Source organism: Myodes glareolus, chromosome 18 (genome assembly GCF_982192425.1).
Source record: "Myodes glareolus chromosome 18, mMyoGla1.1, whole genome shotgun sequence".
Classification (NCBI taxonomy): Eukaryota; Metazoa; Chordata; class Mammalia; order Rodentia; family Cricetidae; genus Myodes; species Myodes glareolus.
Window position 1 is genome coordinate 10,641,927 of NC_142043.1, and position 17,464 is coordinate 10,659,390.

A 17,464-nucleotide genomic window follows, 5' to 3' on the forward strand; every position below is an offset into this window, starting at 1 on the left:
CTGGGTTTAGAGGCATGAAGCACCATACCTAACTGTTACCTATTTTTGGCACAGGGCTGCACTGTGTAGCCCAGGCTAGCCCCGTCTCTACTTTCTGACAGCTGGGATTAGAAACACGAAGCATCACACCTGAATGCTATCTAAATTGGCACGGGGTTGAGCTGTGTAGCGCAGGCTAGCCTTTGTGAGGGGATGTTGTGGCTGTGGGAAGTGGTTGCTCTATTTGTGAGGTACCAGCAAGCTACGGAGAAAGTTGGTTGTCCCTCAAGTATGTGAAGGTTGGTAAAGACATTATTGACCGTGTGCCATGGTACCACACCAGCTTTCACGTGCCATGAAAAGGCTAGCTGTCTGTGAACAGTGTCACGTGACCCTGCTCCCTGAGAATGCCAGGTGCCAGGGGGCTTTTCTTTTACAATACAGCTCAGGGAAAAGATAGCGTATACAGTGGATGTCAGGACGGGTGACAAGGCGACATCCAGGTGTTGGGTTCACAAATGAGGCCTGGGAAATCTCAGTTTCATTTTGATACCCATGATGGGCTTTGTCCCTGGACAGGGATTCTTTCTTTTTTTTTTTTTTTTTTTTTTTTTTTTTTTTTTTTTTTTTTTTTTTTTTGAGACAAGGTTTCTTTCCTGTGTAGTCCTGGCTGTTGTGGAGATCATTCTGTAGACCAGACTGGCCTCACACACACAGAGATCCATCTCTCTCTGCCTCTGCCTCCCGAGTGCTGGGATTAAGCATGCGCACCACCCCTGCCCAGCAGCTGGACAGGGATCCCAGGCCTAGGGAATGTGTGAGGCCTTTGACAGCAGGTGGCAAGTGAAGGTGGAGAGAGAACCCGGTGAGCTTAATCAGCTCCTGAAAACGGTCCTCTGACCTCCATCCTCCACAACACATTAATTGATTAATTAACTAATTAATTAAAAAGAATGCCCACAGAGCAAGACTGGACCCAACACATCTTCCTATAGCACTCAGCACACACACTGGTATAAACTGTTTTCCTAAGGAGTGCTTCCTTCAGTCTGTGCTGAAGGGCTGACAGCTATCTATACCGGAAGGAGGAGCTTGCTTCTACCCCTGGGAGATGGGATCTCCTGCGTGCACAATGGAGGGGACTTCTGCGCCTGCTCTGACGGGCCACCCACACCCATGGCTTGTCTGCCACAAGACATGCTTCCAAAGAGACCCACTAGATTCTTCCCCAGTCACCGCAAATCTTCCAGTGTGCATGGCTGTGTACACGCTGTCTCCCAACCCACCCTGGGAGATGATTTGTGGTAGTGCACTGACAACATACCTGCCAGCTGCCAGCTACACACGTCTAAATATTATGTTCTATTACCCAGAACATCACTCAAAACAGTTAAAACAGTGGCAATATGGGGCTGGAGAGATGGCTCAGCAGCTAAGAGCACAGGATTCTGTTCCATGGACCTAAACTCTTTTTCTTCCTTTTTAATAATTTATTTAATTTTATTCTATGCACATTGGTGTGAGGCTGTCAGATACCCTGGCACTGGAGTTACAGCCAGTTGTGAGCTGCCATGTGGGTGCTGGGAATTGAACCGGGGTCCTCTGGAGGAGCAGCCCATGCTCTTAACCACTGAGCCATCTCTCCAGTCCCCAGAAGACTTAAGTTCTGTTCCCAGCGGGCCACATTCACAACTTCTTCTAATCCAACTCCAGGGGAATCTAATACGCCCTCTTCTGGCCTCTTTGGGCACTGCAGCCACACACCCACACTTAAGATAATCACTTATGTACATAATAAAACAAAAAACCTTTTTTTTTCCGAAAGTGGGAAGAAGAAGGGGGAGAAAGCTAGTATTCGAACAAAATTAATTTAATTTTCCTCCTCCACCCTTTTTTCCCACTAAAATATTTTGAACGGAAGAATAAAATCTCTAGCTGTTCCTTCTGTGGCCCAGGGGGCAGAGTTCAAAGCGGGGACCTGTGGGGTCACCCAGGTGGGCTGAAGCAGTGACCACGAGGCTTACCTGATGCCAGTGTAACTCAGAGAAGACAGCCTTCCTGTCACAGTTCCACAGCCTGAGTCTCTAATAAGGACAGCAAGGAATTTGAGAGGCACGCAGGTTTCACAGCCAATAGGAAAATTCTAGAAAGTGCCATACAAAGCATGGACGTACATTATTTTACTGTTACCACTAAAATCCTGACTGTCGGAACTGTTTTCTCTCTCTGTTTCAAAGACGAGGAATTAGCACACAAGAGATGATCTTCCAGTTTTGTTACTTTTTGTTTGTTTGAAGACAGCGCCTCCTATAACCCAAGCTGACCTCCACCTCACCATCTAGCCAAGAATGACCTTGAACTCCTGATCCTCCTGCCTCTGTTCTGACAAGTGCCTCCGAGTTCTTCTCACAGCCCTTGCCACGCTGCTTCCCGTGGGGCTAATAACTCTATCAAGGGCTCGGATTACAGGTGTGTGCCCCCACCTCTGGCTTTAAGCAGCGATGGCAGTGGAGCCCAGGGCATAGAAAGGAACTGAGCTACAACCCAGGTCGGGATCTTGCTAAGGTCACACCATGATGGCCAGCCCCCTCCGGTCCTCCGGTGCCAGAGGATGAGGTCTGCACCCCACTCTGCACACAGCATTGCTCGGCACTGCAGATCTGACTAGTTCGAGGCTACTCCCCTCTTGCTGGGTCCCTGCAGTTCAACTTTGACCTCTGAATGTCACCAGTTGACACGGAAGTACAGAAGCATTTCAGGATCCAGCCAGCTCTCCAGCACTTGGGTGTAAATTTGGAACTGGGAGAAAGAATACGGTGTATTTTAGGCTTCCTGAGCTAGTAAAGGAAAGGGCTTTGATTCTGAGCAACTAGATCTCACCACTGCCTGGAACTCCAGGGGATCTGACGCCCTCTTCTGGCCTCCACAGGCACTGTATGCACATAAACACAAATAAAATATAAAAGAAGGGACTTGTCACACTTTACCCCAAAGTGAATGAATGAATGTCACTTCAGGGGCTAAGCGCCCTTTATCTCGAACAACTCACTAGAGGAAGACAAAAGGCTTTCTTCACAAAGTCAGCATTTGGGGTCAGAAGGTCAAGGTTCAAATCCCAACCTTGGCCTGGCAAGGTGAGGAGCCTTGCTCCAGGTTTTTGCTCTGGTGTGTGTGGGTAGGCCAGTGGTCAGTACTGGATGTTTCTCCTAGCCCACTTTGATTTGGGGACTCACGCTCACTGATTTGGCTAGGATAGCCCCAGGGGACCTCCTGGGACATAAGTCACCTGCCTGGGTATTGAACTCAGGTCTTCACACTGGCATGACAAACACTTTACTGACTGAGCCACTCCTCAGCTTCGGAACCCCAGTTTTGACTTCCTTTTTCTCCTTAAAAAAATAATTCTTTTTACTTTATGGTCATGAGTGTTTGCTTGTACCACACCCCGTCTGAAGCCTTTGGGGGCCAGAAGAAGGTGTCGTATCTTCTGGAACTAGAGTTTCAGGTGGTAGTGAGCCACCAGGTGGGTGTTGAGAACCCTAACCTGGGTCCTCTGCAAGAGCAAGTGTTCTCGATTCTGGTATCTGCAGAAGAGGACGAGCAATGGCTACCCTTGGGTGCTTCTGAAGATTCAGCGAGAATGGGGGCCACACCCAGCTTCACTGAGGATGGGTGCAGTGCCGGACACACTGAGGTTTCTGATGTTTGCTTTTAGCATGGCTACAGTTCCGATCAGGCCCAGTGACTCAGCCATGACTAGTTGGGTTTGGTTATTTGTTTCCTGGGAAACCTTCAGGCTTTCCTGTTCCAATTAGCAGAATGAAGGGACTTAAGAAGGAAGACTGAGGCCCTGGCAGTCTGGAGTTCTTTTAGAGTAAGGACCAATGACCCTGCTTAGCCCTGTGCCCCCAAGAGCCAATGCTCCAGGGTGCTTCCAGAGTGAAGATCCAAAGCATTGTGGGAGAAGGCTCAGTCACCCCCACCAGGTAGAGCAGTCACCAAAGAGTGCAAAAGTCACGCCACTGCTGAGTTTTATAGGTAGCTTCCTGGGGTTCGTGCTGGCACATGCATGGGTGTGCGTGTGTGTGTGTGTGTGAGTGTGCAGGGTGGGTCTGAACGTGGCTATGGGCCAGGCCAGATCCTCTCACCTGGTATCAGTGGTAGCAAAGGTGTGGCAGAACCGACCAGATGCTGCTCAGGCCACGCCCATCTGCAGCTGCATCTCTCTCCCAGCTCACAGCTGATTCTGTGTACAGGCTCAGACCAGATTCCAGGCTTTCAGGGGCTGCGAGTGACGCAGTCTTTCTTCCCCACTTCTCTACAGCCTCGAGGTCACATAACCCTTCCTCTGAAACAAAGGCTTTTACCTTCCTCCACTACCCTGCAATCCAAGACAGCCTGAGGAAAAGCCTGAACTCCAAACCCAAGGCCTTTCAAGACGGGTCTTTGCTTCCTGTGGTCCAGGTTCTGAGCAGTTCAAGTTCCCCAGGAAAAGAGAAACCACAGGGTCATTGCTACCTCAAACAAAGCAATATTTGTAATTCTAGGACGCTGAGGCAGGAGGACTTTATATCCAAAGCAAGCCTGGACTACGTAGTAAGACCCTATAAGAACAAGCAAAGAAAGCAAACAGTGGTTAAGAGCATAATAGCTTCTCTTTCAGAGGTCCAGGGTTAAATTCCAAGCACCCACACGGCAGCTCACAACCAACAGACTCTAAAGGAGCTGCCGTCCTCTTCTGGCCTCCAAGGGCAGTGGATGCACACATGCAGATAAAACACTCAGACACACATAAAATTATTTTTAAAAATTTAAAACAACAAAAATACAATAATACGCATTAATGAAAAGTCTAAGTGGGTGCACCCAGGGGACTGGGGTCATCCCAGCCCAGCTATGGGACCACAGAAGGCAAGACTCTTGTCATTTCCTGTGTTGAGAAGCTCAAGCTCTCAGGAAGCTGGAGGCATGGCCACCGCTGCCTTCTTTAGCATTGCAACCTTTCCTTCCACTGGATGACAGTCACACTGAGGAACTAGGGATGCGCTGTCTAGCAGAGCCATCCCAGGGATGCAAGCCTGAAGTGGCCGAGGCTTCACGAGTGTCATCTGTTCTGATGCCCTGGTTGAAGGTCCCCACGCCTTCAGAGTCATTCCAGCCTCCCAGACTCAGAATGAAAAGCATGAAGTCAACTCTCGGAGAACAACTCGAGGGACGTGGTCACCTAGGATCTCTCTGAGCTGAGTGATGGGCGCTCTAGGGAGGCAGAAGTCTAGAGGTCCACATCCCAACAGACGGATCTGCGCACAGAAGTCAACAGCTTTCAACCCTGGTGCCTCCACGGAGCCCAAGTCAGAGGACACACGCCACGAGCGCCCTCCAAGAAGACCAGAAGGCCCCAAGGCGGCGAGAGAACGCCACTGCTGTTTGTGCTGTGTCATCGCTGAACACGCCTCGCGCCTCTGACTAGTTCTCACGCGCCATCCTTTCCTCTCCACGCTTGGTCTTCTGGACTCAAACCAAGGCTCCCTGTGTCTGATTCTGGGCTCACAGATTATCTCCTGCCACTGGAAAGTTAAACATTCTGAGACCTTTAAGCCCACTTCCCCTGCCTGCTCCCCCACCCCCACCCTGTTGCTAAAGATTCAGGAAATGCAAACCCCACATAAAGATAAGCTGGACCAAGCAGCAGAGGACCAGCTGTGACCTTGTAGGGCAGTGGCTTCCGCTCCTGCACCCCAGACTGCAGAACGCAGGACCTTCACCTAGGATGAACTTCAAGAGGGAACTCAGTGTGAGGGGTTTCTCCAGATGCTCCCCACGATACCCTGAAATCCTGGACCAGGATATTGAAACAGTGGCTCTCCTTTCACACTAGCTTAGGTGATTCTTACAGACCGAGCCTACTGGGGAAGGAAGGCTGGAGAGATGGCTCAGCAGCTAAAAGCACTTGATTGACTTTCCAGAGGGCCTGAATTTGATTCCCAGCACCCACATGGTGGCTCATAATGGCCTGTGACTCCACACCAGGGGATCTATCCCCCTCTTCTGGCCCAGCACTGGGGAGTGGAGACAGGAGGATTCCTGGAATTCACTGGCCAACTAATCTAGCCTAATCTGAGTTCCAGGCCAATGAGAGGCCAGTCTCAAAAGGCAAGGGGGACACCTAAGGTCATTCTCTGGCTTCTATGTGCACAAGCATTTGTGCATGCTCCCACACACGAGCATGCCTATACACGAGCACATACAGTAAACATAATTCATAGCTGGTCATGGTGGCTGATGCCTGCCACCATACCTAACTCAAGAGGCTGAGGGGAGAGGAAGGCCACGAGCTTGGGGCCAGTTTAAGTTAACAGAGTGAGAGACCCTGTTTTGAAATTCACAAATAAACAAGTAAACACAGAAATACATACGTAACAGAACGGCGCATACCTATGAGGGGTACCAGTCGGGTTCTTAAGGTAGTTTTAGAAGAGAGACCACTCGCTCAGCAGCGAGGAGCTGATGGCTAGTTTCCAGAGCAGCACTTAATGACTCAGAGGGGAGCATGTTTCTGTCAGCTCTGATGGGACCTGGCCTGGGGCACCTCCTGGCTCTACACCCAGTAACTCTGGCACCCCCGGCTTCCCAGACAGCCCTGGTCATGCTGCACCCTGCCTCCTGGTTCTAGAATCATCTCCACAGGTGTATCCAGGACAAGCCCTTGCCTCAGCTAGGGCTCAGGTGCCCTGCGGGCATCACCAGTGGGGAATATTTCATCTCCCCATTGAGCTCCCCATGGGCAAGGCCAGTTGGGTGTAAGAGCTCCGTCCTGACAGATCTGGGTAAGCAGAAGCAAGGAGGGGCAGGAAGGCTGAATCACCCAGCAGAGAGGCTGTCAACAGACTGAGGTTTACTGTGGGGTTGGGCCTTTAGCCCCAGGCGTGTGGGCCAGGCCACTCATTTGATTGAGAACATCAGGACATCATCTCCTAATTGTACAAGAGAAAAACTCTTCCCTAATCCCATCCACCTCCAGGCCCAGCTTGCCTGGCAACCTCCATCGCTCCAAACAACCAAGCAACACGAAATGGTTCAAATAGATTTTGGTCCTCAACAGTCTCAGATTTTAGAGAAAGGTGACAATCTCTGTGTATGGGGACCCAGATGCTGGGGAAAACTTAAGACAAAGGACATTCAAGATGATGGTGCTCATGAGGGTCCAGACAGACTAAGGAGCCTAGGGATACACTGGTAAGCACTGACTGCAGAATTTCCTAGGGATCTGGATATGCCATCAGCTGGGGATCTTCAAGAGGGGCCATGGAGGCCATCCGTGGGTACGGAAGTGCTGGCAGGGTCTCAGTGCCTGTAAGGACACTGGCAGGGTCGCACTCCTATGAGAACATAGTCTCTAAGACCATGCCCCTCCATTTCTACAACCTAATGCACCAAGCTCCCCCTGCTGTCACCTCACCTACTGCCACCTATGCCACTGAGCCTGGCAGTCTCCTTCCTCCAGGAAGCCTTCCCTGATCACTCACAGACACAGCACGCTCTTCCTCAGACCCCCTCCCTGAGTGTCAGGCATTATGAAGAAATCTGATCCTTTACGTTCTTGTTGGTTATACGTCTTTTTCTTTCATTGATTAATGTCTAGGGAACCTTTAGGTTCACAGCAACTTGAGGCCTTTTTGGACGCCACATGCCCAGTGCACAGAGCCCAGAGCCACTACAAAGAGTAGGCGCTGAGAAGAAAGTGGCCACCTAAGCGATATCAAATCAGGATGTGAGCTGACACAAAGCCGAGAGCACAGAACTGCCAAGCAGGTGAAGAAAATCTGGAGGTCGAAGACAGGGTGGCAAGATGGCTCGGCAGGTGAAGGGGTTCGCCATGTAAACCTGGTGACCCGAGTTTGATTCCCTGGAGGCCGTGTGAAGTGGGGCAGATTCCATGAACTGTCCTCTGCCCTGTGTAATCGCCCCATGCTATCGCCATCCATGCGTATGTGGGCACACACACAGCATGGAGCTGAATGGACCATAGTTACGGGTAGCTTATATAACCCCTTACCTAGGGCTCCAGAAGGGAAAAGTCCACAGTGAGAGACTCCACTGCCCTGTGGCATAGCACAGAGAGTTCAGAGGGAGGGCACGGGAGTGTGCGGATGGTGGGTATACTGGGCCCCTCTCCAGAAGCTAGGCTGGTATCCTCTGCAAGCAAAGGCTAGCCATCTGTTGGGTCTTCCCTCTGATTATTTTATTTATGTATTTGAGACAAAATATTACTCTGTACACCAGCCTGACCTGAAATTCCATCCGCAGCCCAGGCTACCCTCAAACTCATGGTGATCCTCCTGCATCAGCTTCCCAAGTGTTGGGATTATATGTGTGGACCATCATGTCCAGCTTTTGAAAGGGGATCTCACTATGTGGCATAGGCTGGCCTTGAGTTTCTAATCTGAAGTGGTCTTCCTACTTCTGCCTCAACGTGGCTGGGACTACAAGCACATGGTCACACCCAACTCCTTGGTTTCTGTCTTAAATGCTCCCGTTCAGAGACTGCCATCAGTAGCAAGGCTGGGGTGACCCATTCGCTCAAGATTCCCACCTCCACTTTCATCTCGTTTCGTAAACCAGCTCTGTCCACTTAGAGCACCAGGCACAAAGAGATCTGGTCTCAGCACGGTGCCAAGCAATGTCCCTGCTAGGTCTCAGGGCCAACCAGACACAGCCTAGAGTCACCTCATCAAGAACTGCCTAGATCAGATTGGCCTGTAATCATGTCTGTGGGGAATTATCTTGACTGTTAATTGATGTAGGAGGGGTGTGTGTGTGAGCCAGCAAGCAGCGTTCCTGTTTCAGGTTCACGTTTGAGTTCCTGCCTTGACTTTCTTAACGATGGTCTGTACCTTGTAGGATGAAATAAACCTTTCCATCGCCAGAGTTTGGTCACGGCTTCCAGTGACATCCAACTCCAGGGTACAAGGTCTCCACACCTCACCTCAGTCCTGGGACAGCACTGTCTACTGTCCTTAGGTGGCAAGATGGCGGCCCAGAGAAGCAAAGCTGGCAAAAGTGCTATAGATGGGGCACACTTAGCACCTTCCCCTGCCCCATAGCTGTCCCCCACCTGACCCACCTGATTCAGTGCTCCACAGCCGTCCCCCACCTGACCCAAGTGCTCCACAGCTGTCTCCCACCTGACCCACCCGACCCAGTGCTCCACAGCTGTCTCCCACCTGACTCAGGGGATACACAGCCATCCCCCACCTGACCCAGGGGATCCACAGCCATCCCCCACCTGACCCAGGGGATCCACAGCCGTCTCCCCCTCCCCACCCAAGAGATCCACAGCCATCCCCCACCTGACCCAGTGTTCCACAGCTGTCCCCCATAAAAAGTTCACAAAGAGTCACAGTAGTCAGGACGGGGACTGAAGCTGGGGAAGAAGCCACATGAGGAAGGGGCAAAGGTGAGGAGAGCAAATGAGGGTCCAGGGTAGAAGCACTGGGCACATGACTTTGGGGGTCCAGGGGTTCTTGACAGGATGGGAACAAAGCAGGAAGGTTTGCTGGTGACCACTGAAGAAGCAGGTCACCAAATATGCAGAAGCCACTTCCTGTCTTGTGGGAGATAAACAACAGACTCAAACAAGTCTCCCGAAGCCATCCGGCTATCTGAAGCACGCTGACACAAACCGATACTCTTTGTGAACATCCTGGTCCAAAATGGTCATTGGTGGGAAAAGAAGGGGCATGATCCTCCCTAGTCCTCACAGACTAGCCTGTGACAGTGACCTCTCTGGGTCTTGGTTCACTCTAAAGTGAAAAAAGATTAGAAGTTTCTGCCAATAGTGTTCTTGAGATGGTGGTGGCAATGGGGAGAGCTGGAGTGAGGGGAGAACAAGCAGGTGGTACAGAGACAGACTTTCTGACAAGGCAGAACAGCAGACAGTGCTGGACACTCCTCCCATCTGAACGCCAGCCAGGCCCGCCCCAGATTAGCTACTGAGATGAGACAAGACCAGGCGTGTTCAGGGTGGCGTGGCCATGGGCTCTACTCAACATCTCTAACTGAAATAATAAGGGGCACGTGCCTTTAACTCCAGCAGAGGTGGGAGAGAGCTCCATGAGCTCTGCTAGCTGCTGGTACACAGTGGGACCATATCACAAACCATATCACAAACCAGCAACTTCTGGGAGCACTCAGGGCCAGGGGTCGCAGTGCAGTCCTTTCTACACAAGAAGGCCACTTTTCAAAACAAAGCAAGGGAAAGCACTCCCCACACTGTGGTCCTCAACCTCGGCTGTTAAACTGACTGGAATCACCACGGGAACACGTGTGTGTGAGGAATTATATCCACTAGACTGACTGAGGGAAACCACGGTCTCCAGGCAAAGGAGGAAGCACCATCGCCTGGGCTGGGGTCCTCACCAGCTGAGAACTGGCGCCCTGGCCACCTGCCTCAGGTTCATGGGCTGTGACTTCTGCTGGGTGAGGAGCAGGGGAAAAGGATGGGACGGGACTATGCTATCCTGAAGCTGTTTCTGTGAGGTATTTTATCATAGCCACAAGAAAAGGAATTGATAATACAAACCACCAAATAAACAAACAAACCTCTAAACACACATATGCACAAGTCCCAAGAGTTGTCTTCGACAAATCTCACTGAAAGATGGTGTTAGAGGAGGCATTTCAGGGAGATAAGAAATGATTCCAGATTCGGGAAAGGAAAACCCCAAAGTCTGAGAAAAGAAGGTGGATAGGCATGAGGGAAAAATCAGCACCAAAACCAGAGAACAAGAGTGTCTGATTGTAGGGGACAAACAGGGTCAAGGGACAACACAAGAAAATTGGAGTGTGTAAGCTGGGAGAGGCAATGGTTAAAACGGAACCAGCCTGCGGTTCTGTATTATTTGGGAGGAGGGGAAACATTGGTTAATTTTAGATCTTAATATAGCTGTTAAAATATCCGGGGCAACCACTGAAAACAGGCACAGAATGCATAGATTCTAATTAAGATAGCGAGAAGAACAAAGGGGGAGCTGGTTCAGAGCACAAGCAGGCTCACAAGGTACCAGTGACCCTAATCTGTTGTTAAGCCACGCAGTAAATCTTTTTTTCCCAATGGTTTTTCAAGTTAGCATCTCAACTAGTAGCTTGGGCAGGCCTTGAATTTGGAATCCTCTTGCCTCAGCTTCCTGAATGCTGGAATGATAGGAATATGCTAATTTACCAAGCAAAATAGATAATAACCAAACCCACACACCAAAAAGCATTACTTTAAAACATATAAAGTAAAAAATGTCAGGACCGCAAGGAGCAGCTGGCAAATTCAATGGGAAATTTTAACATTTTTTTTTTCTTTTCAGGAGCTCGTGGAGGTGCTGGGGTTCACACCCGTGAGACAAGAGACCCCCCACTGAGCCGTGCTCCCAGCTCACAACTCTCTCAATAACTAAGACATTAAGCATACAGAATCAGAAAAGGATATAATACAGATGATCTGAGCAGTGCAAAGAACAACCATGCCTTGTGTGGTGGCTCAAGCCTTTAGTCCCAGCATTCTGAGAGTTCAAGGTCAACCTGGTCTACGTGGTGAATTCTTGGTTACATAGAGAGACCCTGTCTCAAACACAAGCAAGCAAACAAAATCAAACCCTGAAGTCAACCTTATTGTGTTGATCATGCAAACAAAATTAAATGCAATAATAAAAGAACACATATTCTTTCATGGGCTTAAGAAAAACTGGAAGAGATTATATATAAAATATAGAGAAGGATTCCACAAAAATAGTTCAACATGCACTCTAAGCGCTCTCAGAGAATCTATAATCAATCTACTCTGAGAGGAGAGAAAGATGATGTAGGTCTGTCTGTCTCTACACTCCTCCGTGACTGGCTCTCGCTATGCATCTATGACCGACCTGGACACCACCTGCCTCTTCTCTCAAGCACTGAGACCACAGGTCTGCAATCATGCTGGCCACAGCCTGCCTTTCTGATCTCCAACAGAGGGAAGAGTCTGTCTCAAAGAGTGAGGGATGAAAGACTCATGAGCTCAGTACAAGTTGAGGAAGCCAGTGACAGGGCAGACATGGGGATCAAGTCCTTTCTAATACAGAGAGGACAAAGGGACAAGCTGGGTGGCACCAGTGTCTACGGAAGAGTTGTACAAAAAAGTAGTTTCATGACATACTTCTTCAAATTCAAAGATGAGTCTGAGGTTCCCGGTGGTGGTGAGGGGTCAGCAGACAGAAATTACAGAGAAGCAGAAGCAGTCCCAGTGTTAAGGAGAACTTTCCACCAGTGTCTGTGACGTCCAGTCTTTACTGTCAGCTCGACAAGACAGAGTTACAGAGACAGACTTCCGGGTCAACGAGGGTATCCAGGAAGTTTTAACCGAACGTGGGGGACATCATCCCACGGGCTGGGGATCGCAAAATAAATATGCAGAGGGCTGCGAGTCGAACACCAACATTTAGCTCTCTGCTTCCCGAGTTCAGACACAGTATGCCCCGAAGCCTCATCCTCCGGCTGCCATGTCTTCCCCACCATGATGGGCTGTACCCTTCACAGACTAGAAAATCCAAATCAACCCTTCTCTCTGTGAGCTGCTTCTGCCAGGCAGTTTGTCACACAGAAAGGTAACTGACGGCCTCTTCAATGCAGTTTTCGATCCTTTTGACTTCTGTGAGGAACATGGGTCTGTCCAGCTTTAACCAGGAGTCCCACACCACAGACTACGCTTTGCAATTCCATCCTATCCCACAGATATTTTTGAAAAGGTGAACTTATTTTTATTTGATTGGTGTGAGTGTTTGCTTGCATGCACGCATGTGCACCAAGAGTTCTAGATTTTCTGGAACCAGAGTTACATCCTGCTATGAGCCACCGTGTCGATGCTGAGACCCTAAGCTGGGTTCTTTGCAAGTGTAGCCAGTGCTCTTAAATGGCTGTCATCTCTCCAGGCCTATATCCCAGAGATTCACTCATTCAAAATCCCCTAAGAGACCCAACACCGGACCAGGTTCAGGGGGGGCGGAGTCCTTTCTGCTCCCATCTGACCTTCAATCACCAAATGAGCGCAACTTGCCTTGCTAGCCAATGCACTTCGTGTGTGTGTGTGTGTATGTGTGTACATGTGTGTGTATGTATATATGTATGTGTGTATGCGTGTATATGTGTGCATGTATGTATATATGTGTGTATGTATGTGTGTGTATGTATGGGTATGTGTGTATGTGTGTATATGTGTGTGTGTATGTATATATGTGTGTATGTATATGTGTGTATGTGTATGTGTGTGTGTGTGTGGCACATTCATGAAGGTCAGAAGACAACCTTGGTGTCAGTCTTCAGGCATCTTCCACCTTTTGTCTGTCACTGACCTGGAACTTTCCCCAGGATTAGCTTCCGAGCAAGCTCCAGGGTCGGCCTGTCGCCAATCCCCAACTCTCCACCACTGGAACTATGAGAGCATACCACTGTACCTGGCTTTTAACTCAGAGTCTAGGTATCCCAACACGCGCTTTACCAACTAAACCATCTCTCCAGTCCCAACATGAGGCTTTTGGTTTGTTCATCTGTCAGTTTTCTTTTGAGTCAATGTGTAGCCCTGGCTGGTCTGGACTTCCATATATAGACCAGGCTGGCCTTGAACTCAGAGATCTGGCTGCCTTCCAAGTGGTAGGATTAAAGGTGTGGACGTGGCTGTGCATAAATTTTTAAGTCTACCTTCCCCCAGTATCCCCCGGCCTTCCAGTACACCACGATGGCTGAAAACATACAATTTGTTTAAATGAAGCATCTACTTTGAAGTGGCTCGGAGCACGCAAGCTCACCTTGACCTTGGTAGCGGCTGGTTGCGTTGGGGGCCTGGCTCTGGGGGCTTCTCCTGCGGCTGGCCAGTCATGCTGCTCTCATGCTGCTGGGCAGGCGGGAGAAGAGACCTGGGTCTGAGGGAAAAGGAGAAGGCAGGGTCATTTTCTCATCACTCAACTCCTACGTCACCATCATCCAACAGAGGCCACTGGTCCAGAGTCCAAGTCGTTCCAGAAGCTTCCTGCCTCCTCCCATGCACTGGGGGAGCAGGCGGGCTGATGCACAGCACAAGTCTTTGCCAAGCTGTGCAATGCGTCCAGAGGACCCCGAGGAAGAGGCCTCTAGGATGACTTAGACGAGGTCCCCAAAATAGCAAGGGAGTTAAAGGGAAGCTGTGGAGTACGGGACAGTGCTCCTCGCGTCTCACATCTGTGGTGAGCTCCAAACTGTGAAGCAGTACTTCTGCTGGCTACAGGTGCTGGAACACGGTACTTCTCCAACTGCTTGTAACAAAGGTCTCTTTGTTTTGCATTTTAATTGCTAAGCAATTGACAAATATTTTTTTTCTGATAAACAATACAAATTCACTGCTGGATAAATGGAAAGATACTCAAAGACACTTTTTAAAATTACTCAATCTAGCAGATTATTGTCAAGTGGATGCGGCGGTCCCTAAGTGCCTACTCTCAGCTTCTGGCTTCCTACATGGACTGAAGAGGGAGCGCTGTACTGGGCGAGCGCCATTCTTGGATTACAGCGGGGGAGCACAGTTGGGGAGCATAGCTGTATGGGCATCCATGCACTAATGCTCCTCCCAGCCACCTACCGAGGGGTTTGGCTGGGGTCTTGGTTCAGAGAAGTGGGAGGGGCTGGACACAAAGAGTAATTTGAAAGTCCCCCCCTCAGGACAACAGAAAGTTAACTCTGAGGGTCTCTCTCCAGAAAGAGGAACCACAGCGTGGACTTTGGAAAGCGTCCCCAGCTGTCTGGAGCTAGGTACCGTCACCACTTGCCACGATTCGGAAACGAACACCAAGTTCACCTGCCCTGAGCCTCCTAGTGACACATCCACCTTCCCGGTCCAGGCTCAAGCTGCCTCTCTGAGTCAGAACAAGAAGGCTGCCATTAACACTGACAGAAAGCACTCCATTTTCAAAATGCTAAGAGGGCCACTTGTGTTCATTTCACTTAATGCTATAAAAATGACCCCACATGTACGTGTGTGAACACGTGTGGAGGCTTCCTTGACTGCTCACTTCCTCCCTGGACAGGATTTTCAGGTGCGCACAGAGCTCAGCATGAACCCATCGCTACATGGACCCCGTCTCCGTGTTGGAACTGCATGCAGGCTGCCACGCTCGCTCACGCAGCATTTAGGAGTCTTAGGGATTCAAACTCCCAATCCTCATGCCTGTATGGCAAGCTCTTCAACTACTGAGTCACCGCCTCATAAAAACAACTGGAGGGAAAGCAACAGCAAACAAAACCAACCAGGAGTTCGGGCTGCTCTCACATGGTGGTGGTCACACCGTTTGCAACTTACCTCGCAAGAGACTGGACACTCAGTTCTGGCTCCATGGGTACCAGGCATGCACATACATGGAGGCGAACACAAAATAATAATACAGTGCACACAAAATTAAAACAAACAAGTCTTTAAAAAATTAAAACCAGATATATCTATTAGGTTTGTATGCATGCCGTGTTGACATGCTCACGAGGGGTTGAAGGAGTCACAGTGGCTGCGGCAGGGGGAGGACAACTTGCAGAAGCTGGTTCTCTCCTTCCACTGTGTGGGGCCCATGGAGCACCTTTACGTGACCAGCCCTCTTGATTTAAAAAAAAAAAAATCAAGAAACCCTTTGTTAGCATGTCAGCTTTAAAAATGGGGGAGAGGGGGAAAAAGTCTTCCATGCCTGCTGCCTTCATGATTGCCCTGCACCCAAGGGAGGCATTCCAAGCCATTCTCTCCCATCTCGGTATTCAAGAGCAAATGCTCTGAGCGTCTGTGTCCCCCTCCTCTGTGTCTCCGCTTTTAAGTAGTTCTTATTTTAAACTTTAGAAACAGCAAGCCCTGAAGAAGAAAACTTCCCCTTTCAAAGGCTTGTTTTCTTTTTCATGCAAACACACACACACACACACACACACACACACACACACACACACACACACTTCTAACCTAAAGCATCTGCAATTTTGGAGTTGGCTGCTCACAAAATTCTATCAAGAGGATCGTCGTAAACATTCCCATGGCAACGGAAGTTTTCTGAAGGATGTCTGTACCATTCCAGAGATGGTACATCATTAACTATGAACATCGGCAGAGAGAAGGTTCTGGGGAAGACGTGTTTGTGTACAAAAAGTTAATACAGCTATTGGCATCTGAACAGCAGACCTCTTGGAGAGCCAAGAGATGGTGGCGGGGAGTGGAGAAGGTTCTGTTCTGGGGAGCTGAGGAGTCCACAGCTCCTATCCCGAGGCTCCCCTGTGGACCACGAGTCCTTGGGCGGGCTTGTCTCTCAATGACGCCTTGAACGCAGACCAGCAACTAGGATTGTCATCTACTGTGCATCAGCTTGGGTGTCCCTGTAGCTCCCTAACGAGCCTTAAGAGAGACATACACAGCTGGCTATGGGCTGGGGAGACTTGATAAAATGCCTGCTGCACAAGGTTCTCTGGTATCTGTACACACATGTATGCACGTTTACACACCCACACTAGCAAGTACACATTCCATATACAGAATAGCACACACACACACACACACACACATCACATACAGAACAGCACACATGTACCCCGTTCATTTACAAACGCTTCCAAGACTAGCTAATTACAATTGCCCTTTCTTACTAAGATGAAATTATCGGCTGGAATTAAGGGAAGGAAAATTAAATTAGCTAGCGCAGTCCACTCAAGCATCCATTCCTCCATCCAGTTGTACTAGTGCAGTAATGAGAGCTGGGCAACAAACACACGGATCACGTGAGCAGCTCGGCCCCGACTGCAGAGAGCTTGCAGTCTGGTGTCAACTGACTAGGAATCAGGAACAACCGTGAAGGTGGTCCTGGAGAAGTGTGGCCGCCGCAGCGCTAGACCAGCGCAGAGAAGGCTGGCAGTGTGACCCACGGGAATCAGCCTTGAAAACGAGCCCAGCGGAGCCAAGGAAGGCGCAGAGGACCGGTGCCGCAGTGTGGCCCTGTGTAAGCCTGGCTTTGTCCCCGTGTTCTAATCCCTGTGTCAGTCAAGACAGGCATTCAAGCCATGTGGTTTTTGTTCTTTGTTCATAATTTGTTCCACCAGGTTACCTGGAGAACCCAGGAACTATATATGCATCACTGCGAACTCCCCCTCCTCCTAAGCTGGCACGAAGTATCCAAAACCGGGGTCCCAATGTCTCAGACGTCCTGAGTGTGCTAGTCCTGCTCTTTCTCCAACACCCCATCTTGGCTGGCTTCAATCTGGCCAATGGGAAACGTAGCTGGGCAGCGCTGAAGGAAGATGGGCAGTGGGTGTATAGGCCTGCAGTGTCAGGAGGTGGGCCCGGGGATGTAACCCGATAGTAATCACCTCCAACACAAGGCCCTAGGGTTCAGTACTCAGAAAAGCAAAAAGTTAGGGCTGCAGGAGGCTTGTGTATCTGTCAGGAAGAGATCCAGACTCATGTATAGGCCAT

The 17,464-nt window shown here is 49.8% G+C and overlaps 1 protein-coding gene across 9 annotated transcripts in view; it reads right to left on the reverse strand.

The window, feature by feature from the left end:
• The window catches only part of Trerf1 (transcriptional regulating factor 1), a 218,948-nt gene that overhangs the window by 58,224 nt on the left and 143,260 nt on the right, over nt 1–17,464 (reverse strand). For all 9 annotated transcript variants that reach the window (XM_087897944.1, XM_087897943.1, XM_087897939.1 and 6 more), the window contains exon 4: nt 13,809–13,922. The gene's annotated coding sequence lies outside the window, so the exon portion shown is untranslated. The remainder of the gene's footprint in view (nt 1–13,808; nt 13,923–17,464) is intronic.